The sequence below is a fragment of the Cucurbita maxima genome, unplaced genomic scaffold (genome assembly GCF_002738345.1).
Source record: "Cucurbita maxima cultivar Rimu unplaced genomic scaffold, Cmax_1.0 Cma_Scf00045, whole genome shotgun sequence".
Classification (NCBI taxonomy): domain Eukaryota; kingdom Viridiplantae; phylum Streptophyta; class Magnoliopsida; order Cucurbitales; family Cucurbitaceae; genus Cucurbita; species Cucurbita maxima.
The window spans coordinates 938,391-948,362 of NW_019272061.1; positions in this window are offsets into that span (position 1 = coordinate 938,391).

Genomic DNA, 9,972 nt, shown 5'->3' on the forward strand with positions numbered 1-9,972 from the left:
TTTAAAAAAAAAAAAAAAAAAAAAAAAAAAAAAAAAAAAAAAAAAAAAAAAAATTAAGAACCATGAGTTGAGAAAGAGCTGAATTTGAACTTCTCCACTCTCAATAAAATTTCAAAACATGTTTTTTTTTTTTTTTTGACAAAAAAAAAAGGATGATTACTTATCCACCACACAATTTTTACACCAACGAGAATTGAGCTATGGTAAACCATCGACCATCTTTTGTTCAAGAGTCTTCCATATCTATGTCAAAGTTGTCCAATATATTTTGTGTAACGACCCGAAATTTTCTACTTAATTTAAGGTCGCTACTATATACGTATGGTAAACATTGAATGCGGAAGATTTCATTTAAATTCCATAAAACACAACCTTTATTTTAAACACTGTCATTGACTTATGTGTTTCGAAAACATCTTTAAAACGAGATAACAAAATACTAAATAAAATGAATAAGAGTTTAAGTTAAAAACATTCTATTCTAGCCTAATTCTAAGAAAACAAATACCATTACCCTATGCATGTGCTATGGTCTCGAGTTGCGATGGCGTCAGCCGTACAGGAATGCCTTGCCTTAACCTTAAAAATGTAGTAGCACATGGCTTGAGTATTTAAAGAAATACTCAGTAAGTGACCCCACTATTGGGGTTAAATGCAACAATCACATGCAATGAGATGATGAGACCTATCTTTCATGCTGTTTTCCCTACGGTGCTGTCCTAGCGAGTAATTTTGGACGTGTACCATATACTCTATACATAGCCCATACGTGCGAGTATGGGCTCACCAGCTAGTTCGCACACCGCTGGGCCACTTTTCTTATCCAGTGGGCATACTCTAGGAGCCCCTTAGGCTGGACACCCGCTAGAACTAGTAACCATCACGGCAGCGCTATGCAAAACATAACGATCGTTGTCCTGCCATTGGATGTACGCGTCCGTACCCTCATGATGGGATATGAGTATCCCCAAAATGCATGAGCACACATAATGCATGAGATCCCAAAACTTTTCCAGTTTCATTATTCTTTAATACAACCCCGCTGACATTATGTACATATTATATCATTTTTCATATCGTTTCAGATATCGTTCATCATTCAATCATATCGTATCTCATTCTTCAGTTCTCAAATCATACATAATTCTAACGAGGTTATATTTCATGTCATTTATCGTAATTTCATATCATTCATATCATGCTGTATACACACAATTTAAGAGACCTAACATAACGTTTTATGCTTTTAACGTAACATTTCATCATATACACATCATACCATGACATATTGCATCACAATGTATCATATCATAAACAAGTCATAACGTAAACACTTCGAAGTCATATCGTTATCTAACTATCACAGACATATCATTACGTGAACGTACCTTAGTTATATCATCACAAAAACGTAACCTAACGCTATCATTCTATCAATCTATCACAAACTTATCCCTTTCTACCCGTAACCTAACCGTATTATTCCATCAATCTCTCTTATTCATATCACTCCGGCATGTAACCTAACCTTAACATTTTATGAACGTATTTTACTCCTATCATTACATTTCATTTTGTGCATCCTTCTCGTATCCTATCTCAAACATTGCCTTGAACACATCGTACCATAATTATTATCATACAATTCACATATTATAACATATACATAACATATAAGAAGCATATTATTCCATAGACAATTCACACATATCAATATATATGACACGTGTAGAACCACAGGGAACGTGTCAACATCAAATATAACCATGCCGATAGTAACATCACTTACCTGACTAGCTTAAGTCGTTGTCACGAATATATCTTTAATGAAAGTTTGATTCCGTCCTTTGAAATTCGAGTCACCTATGTGAGCCCATGATATCAGTTTCAAGTTTGAAATCTACAAAATTATTTATCTAATTTACAAAGGTCATGGTTAAAAGTCTTGAAATGGTAACTCTCTGTATTTACCTTTCTCTATATATTTAGTTTGTGGTTTTTAATTCCTTAAATCTTTTTTTTTTTTTTTTTTGTTGCCTTCTAATTCAGACAAATCTTTCCTCAAATCTTTCCTCCTCTATCTTTGTAATTATTTTTATTCTGTAAATAGATTTTCAATTCTATAAACGTTTTCAATTATGTAAACAAGATCTCAAACCTATATTTATTTTTGTAAACTGATACTATTGGACAATTTTAAGGCTACAGTACACATTTATAGATCTGCAACTAAAATTTTACTAATTCTAACCTTATTTCCTATAACTTCAAATGCTAATAAAAAAAATCTAATTAATTGAACAGTTCTTATTATTACAGGATCTAGTAAAATAAGATTTGATCTTAAATTAATTTCTCATAACCTGAAAAAGGAAATCTGAAATAGGATTTTACCGTAATAACAGACCTGTAGTAAATCTTCATCATATATTTGCTTCCTTCGATTGAAACACCATTTTACTTTTTCTCAAATTTGACATTTTTTGTCTGTTTTTTATTATTATTATTATTATTATTATTATTATTATTATTATTATTATTATTATTATTATTATTATTATTATTATTATTATTTATTTTTTATTTATTTTTTTATTTTATTTTATTTTTTTATTTTTTTTGAGGAATGGTGATATTGTAGGTTGAGAAGAGAGGATGCTGTGAATTATTATTATTATTATTATTATTATTATTATTATTATTATTTTGATATATATATATATTATAATTATTTTTATTTGTTCATTTATTTTTATTATTTATTTTTTTTTTTTTTTGCTATTACATTTTGGGATTGTATTGAAACAAGTGGATGCTACAGGCTGAGATATAGACAAACATTCAATTCAAACACATCTTGTCTCCATGATTAAGCCTCTCAGGATGAAACACCTAGCACGTTTTGAAACAAAATGGTAAGACCCTTTGATTGCAATTTCTCAATACTCAACAAATTGTTCTTCAGCTCTGGCATATAGGTATGATTCCATTCACTTGCGGCCGTACATTACTCTTTCCTATTACAACCATGCTTCAGTTGTTGCCCAACTTCAAGCAATTTTTAAAACTACCATCAAAATCTGAAAAAATATTCTTCTTCCCACACATATGATTGCTACATCCCGAGTCAAGGAACCACATATCTTCTCTATTGGCATTATTCATATTCACGTAAGCCGTCAACAACATCTCTTCTCGAGTCTCTGCATAGTTTGCTTCTTTCTCCTTGCTTTGAGATTCCCATTGAAAATGTCCTAGCTTGTGACAATTATAGCACTCCACTGTGACCCTGTTGAAGGTTTGTCTGCCTCGTCCCCTTCCTCTGCCTCTAAAACTTCCACGACCTTGACTCCTTCCTCTAGATTGTTCACCATGAGGGATATTCAAAGCGTGTTCTTCTTCAGTACGAGAACTCATGCGTTGTTCATGCACAAGTAGGCTGCTTTGCAACTCATTAATGGTTAAGATGGTTGTATCTTTGGACTCCTCAATGGAACACACAATATAATCAAACTTGGGGTCATAGATCCCAAAATTTTTCCAACTACTTCAACATCTTCTTTGTTTTCACCATTTAGTTTCATCTTGTTGGCTATGCTAAGGGTCCGAGCAAAATACTCATTCACAGATTCTCCTACCTTCATGTGCAGCATTTCAAACTCCTTCTGAAGAGCTTGCAAATGTGCACGCTTTACCCGTGTCGAACCTTGATATTTCTACTTCATAGAATCCCATATGTTTTTTTTGCTGTATCCTTGTTGGGGGTTGTCTCCGAGATCGAACGATCTAATGCTTGAAATAGATAATTCTTTGCTTTCAAATCTTTCAATTTATGATCTTCAATGTGCTTCTTTTGGGTATCTGTGAAAACGATTTGTTCTATTGCTGTAGGAATCTCATTCTCCACCAAACTCAATACTAAAAAAGTTTTCCATGAGCATTGCCCAATGATCATAGTACCCATCAAATTTTAGTATTTCGATAAAAGGGCATTTTAGTAATTAAACAAAAAACAAGCATTTCTTTGATTTTACCATTTTGATTATTTATTAATTATTATTAATGTTTTTTTTCCACCGAGAAAAGGACGAATGCAGTGGCCAATAAGAAAAGTAAGAAAAGAAATGGTCGCCTTTTGAGCGTTGGGTGTCCTTCAGTCACTCCGGCCCCATTGGTCTCCATATTCAGAGCCGGTAGACGCCGGTAGGTTGCAGTAGTGGGTCTTCGTCTCTGGTGTGGGTATCATACTACAACGGAGTTAATTGCCATCGTCGTGCGTCTCCTGATTTGGAGGCCGAAAAAATCGTGACTGGTTTTCTGTATCTCCGCCAAGGGCATTTCTTCTGGGTGACTTGGAACAGCAATTGGTTGGTGGCTGATGCTCTCAGTGTTGAAGATTGTTCGGAAATGATCATAGATTTATAACTAAAGAATACATTTTCATTAACATGACTTCTTGTGGGAGCTCGAAGCAAACCCATGATATTATGTTCAAAGTGGACAAATATCATATAACATTGTAGAGATTCATGATTAGTAACATGGTATCAGACTATGAACTTAACTTGGCTATGTCGAACAAAAAAGTTGCAAGCCTAAAAATCGTAGTCAAAAGTGTCGAACAAATTGTGTATTTTTTTCAAGGTTTCCAAAGAAAGAAGTCGAGTCTCGATTAAAGAGAGTTTCTTTTAGAAATCCATAGGCTTCAGGGGAGGCTCTATGGTGTATTTTGTTCGAGGGGAGGCTCTATGATCATAGGTAATCTATAGGCTTCAAAGGTGGCTCTATGTGGTGTAGTTAATCGAGGGGAGACTCTATGATCATGGGTAACATAAGTAAGGAAGTCAAAACAAAGTCACAAGAGTTTATGCTCTAGACAGTATAATACTATTGTAAACAATATCATGGCTTTATTCAATTCATAAATTCATGATTCTCTCACAAACTTTATTACAATTCATAAAAATTTTAAAACCAAATCTCTTCATACCATCGAAGAATCATTAGGCTTTTCCTCAATATAGTTTCTCGGAAGATCATAATTGCAAGCAACAAACTTAGAATTAGCCTTACAGGGCACTCTAGCACATCCAAGCCGCACCGAGCTCCGCCACACCATCTGAGTGTAGTGCCTACATTCACCACCCATGCATTTATTCAACGCATGATCATACAGCGTCTTCTCGTTCGCCCACAGCTTCACCACATCTGCCCCGGTGAACTCAGGGTAGTAGCCCGCGACTATGTTTTCCCCGTACGGCCCAATTGAGTGAATCTTGGCGCAGTCACCCTTTCTTTTTTCCGCATAGGCTTTAGCGTACGCGGCCACGATGTTGCTCCATTGCATGGGGCCAACACCGACTTGGGCTCGAGCGCGGTTGTGAAGCGCGAGGTAGTCACTGGGAGTGTTTTGAGAGTTGGTTAGGGCGAGGAGGAACATGAAAGTGGCCATGAAAGCGACCATGATCAGAAGGGTTTGAGTCCACATCATTCCAATGAGAGATGAGATGAAGATTGAAAATAAGAGAAGGGTTTATATTGAAATGGAAAACGTAATATGGAATGTGATGAGGAAAACGATGAATTATGAACTAATTATGTCATGCATGAGGCTTGTAAATTCAACTGGAATGAAGTCGTTTTGACTTTCCATGTTTAATTAAGATATTTTTATTTGGATTAAGTTCATTAATCCAAATAAATATTTTTTTTTTAGATTGAGCTAGTTTATAAATTTTTTTAGGATTAATGAAACTTAATACATGAAAATTATGGTTAATTTTAAAGCTACATTTTTACTTGGCATGCATACCTTTATTGCTTTGTTTAATTTAATTTAATTTATTCTTTCACCTTAATTAAAGGTTTGAAAATAAATAAATAAGGTTTATATTCTACTTAAAATTTTGAGTAAATGAAATGAATTAATTTAACCAAAAAGATTTATGAACGAGTTAGATTGGGTTTATTAAAATTTTGAGTAAATGAAATGAACTAATTTAACCCAAAAATTTTATGATCGAGTTAGATTGGGTTTATTATATAACTAGAATTTCTTAGAAGTATCTATGACTAATTGAGTTATGGATTTTTGTTTTTTTTTTCTTTTTTAAAAAAATAATGGTAAATTAAAACATAGATAAGTGGTTGAACCTCCCACCTAATTTAACATTTTAATATTTATGACTAAATTTTCCATTCTAATCCATAAATTCATTATTTTTAAAATTATAGGTTAAATTTTTATATTAAAAAAATTAATTTTTTAAAATTTTGGTGACTTATTAGACACTTTTAAAATAAAAAATTGTTAATCATTTTTTGATCCTACTCTTTTCAAAGTTTAGGAATATGTATGTCTTTTTCAAAGTTTAGGTTGCGGAGTCAAACATGTCGTGTATCTCTCGATTTGGAGGCCGAAAACACCGTCGACTGGTTTTTGCATCTCTACCAAGGGCATTTCTTCCTTGTGACTTGGAACAAGAATTGGTTGGTGGCGGGTGTTCTCAGTATTGAAGATTGTTCGAAAATGATAATAGATTTATAAGTAAAGAATACATCTCTGGGAGCCCGAAGCAAACTTATGAGATTTTCTCATGTTCAAAGTGGACAAATATCATATATATAACATTGTAGAGATTCGTGATTCTTAACATGATATCAGACCATGAACTTAACTTAACTATGTCGAACAAAGAAATTGTAAGCCTCAAAATTGTAGCCAAAAGTGTCGAGCAAAGGGTGTATTTTGTCAACGGCTCCAAAGAAAGAAGTTGAGCCTCGACTAAGGGAAGGTTGTCCGAGACAGAAAGGGTATCTGAGACTGTTCAGGTGCCCCGTCTTCTGATTTCCTACTTTTGATGCCGGCAGTCAGCGACTGCGTGGAGGAGTGAGTGAGCCTACCCGAGATGGACTCCAAGATGTGTGTATTTTCGCGCTTTGCATTTTCTTCTACTTGAACCTGAGACTTGCGGTGCTCGCCTCCCTTGCCGATGAATAGGATTGACCCTTGTTCTGAACCCCTACTTTTGATGCCGACACTCGGCGGCGGCATGGAGGAGTGAGTGAGCCTACCCGAGATGGACCCCACGATGTGTGTACTTTCGCGCTTTGCATTTTCTTCTACTTGAAGAACTTGAGACCTGTGTGTTGTTAGGTCGATGTTCTAACCAATTGAGCTAATGAACTTAGCCTTTTATAAAATCGGCTCCTCTGCAATGATATATCACAGGTGGATTAAACCAGCCTCTGATACTACTAGTTGTCTTTTGACAATTCATAAGAGGAAATCATTGACGAAATAGCTAAGGAAAATTTGTTGGAACAAAATAAAAAATAAAGCTTAAAAATAACAGAGAAAGAAAAGTCAAACTTGAAGAAAGATGTGATTAGTTTGTCATTCTTTCATTTAAATAATTAAGCTGACCAACTAAATATGTGTCACTTACTTATTATGGCTCCCTAAAAAAAGGATAATCCACTTGTTTGTCTCAAAATAAAATATTTAGTAAAAATCGGTAAAAGCTAAATAAAGAAACCTCATGCTTTTTTACATAATGAGATCGAATTCAACTAGAGTTCGAGAAAGGTAAAGTTTCAAGAAATGACATGTCTTTGAGCATGAATATATTTATTCATATTTGATAAAATTGCACAATATTAATTTTGTTAGATGGGTGGATTGAAACTCAACTTTGATGAAATTTGACGAAGGAACCAAGATGAATTGTTGTCTATGAAAATAGGAAGTTAGAATAAAAAGTTACAAAATAGTTCGAATTTTGGGTTATGAAGAAATAAAACAAAAACCATTTGGCAAGCAATGAAGATATGTGTTGAATGTATACCCTTAACCTCTAATAAAATCAAAGGAATTATAAAAACGCCAAGTCTTGGTTTCAATGGTGAGGCGACGAAGGGTAAAAGGATGCGTGTTTCATGTTGATTAGGCCTAAAAGGGGAATCAAGTGTGCATGAGAAAATTTCTTCAGAAATCAAAACATGTTGCATCTTGTTGGCATCAAAGCAAGGCTGAGCGCGAGTGAAACAACGAGAGAAAAAAAGAAATTTGTATTTGGCAAGACTAAAATTGTGGTCTAGAAGACGACTGCACAAGGGGATCCGAGTGTTGTCTCGTGCATGGGTCTATGCATGGCCCTGCGTAAGGACTAAGTTTGAAAGCACTCCAAGGGAATGAACTCTTCTTCATTATCGCACAATCATTGAGAGCTATTTTAATTTTATTAAAAAATTAAAAGAAAACAATAAATATGGAGAACGAACTCTACTTTTGTAGAAACCTAGGTTGCAAGACTCTTTGAAGTATTCCAATCTAGAAGTTCTTTCACATTATATAAGATCTTACTTGATACGGTCAATATTATCAAATTCAATCATAAGTTATATTTGATAATGGTCAAGCAATAATAATATATGCAATCAATGACAATTCTTTTTCTTATCTTATGCATGACATAGCTGACGATGATGGGACATTAGCGGTGGGACCATGGAACATGCCAAACCTACCTCATAGGCAGTCTATAGAATTTATAACCTAGAACTTAGATACCAACTATAACGATCCTAGATTTCTACTAACTTAATGTCGCTACTGTCATCATAACCTATGCTCTTATGTAAAATCAACACATTTAAAACGTCATCATAAAATACTGCCATGGACTTACATGTTCAAAAGCAAATTTAAAACAACATAAGAAAATACATAATAAAGCAAATAAAACATTTTAATGTAAAAATATCCTATACTAGCTTAAGTTTAAGGGAATGAAATACCACTATTCTATGCATGTACTAGGGTCTCTAATTGTTATATCGTCGTCAGTTGTACATGGATGTCTTGCCTTTTAACTTAAATATAAGTAGCTGCGGCTTGAATATTTTAAAAAATACTCAGTAACTAACACAACTATTGGGGTCAAGGAATGCAAACACGTACAACTCATGATTAGGGACCTATTGTTCAATCCATCATAGAGGTGGCCTCTAGTCCGAACAAAAGTGGATGTGTAGTACTTCCCTACACACGACCCACACATGCGAGTGTGGAACCACAGGTGGTTTGCACCCCTTGTATTCATCATAGTCAAGCTAGCTTTTCATAGAGGCATTCGAAGATCAGCAGGCTCCTGAGTGTCATACGAGACATGATCATCGTCATCATCACGTGTCCGTACTCATCATCATAAATGGGGAAGTATTCCGAAGTACATGAACACAAAAATGTATGAGGTCCCTACAGTTTTCATCTTTAACTCATGTTTATAATACAACCCTATACACCGTTCACACTTTACTCTAGTAACATGCACATATTGGCCTTCATACATTCATCATCATTAACATTAACTAGGGTTGTGTCTTTGAAATCTCATCGTCATAATGCATCGTGATATTGAATACGTACACATCATCTTAATATGGAACATCATCATATTAAGTCATTTTATCATCATACGTCTCACATCATCTTGTTATCATGCATCATCGTCATCATGTCAACATCATGTATATCATCATATAACGTCATCATATCATCATATAACATCATTACATCATCATATAACATAAAACATAAATGACATGTGCAAGGTCCACTAGGCATGTGTTGTCATACATAAGACAAGTCTTCCTACCGAGCCCATAATAAGACCACTTACTTGAATGACCTTAACCGACGTTCTATCCTATTTTTGAGATTGCTTTGACTTGTTCCTCGAAGTTTGTAATGACCTACACAATATTAAGAACTTGTGAAGAAAAGTACATAATGAAAGGGAAGAACTAACAAAACCTTGCAGTAGAGTGTAACAAATCATTGAACAACCCACTTCCAAATCAAGTTGAGTGAGCTTCCTATAAAAATTGCATATCCTAACCACTCAAACCTTTTCATTTTACCGTAGATTTTTGGAGTGTGAGAGGGGAAGAGGAAAATAAGTTTGTTGG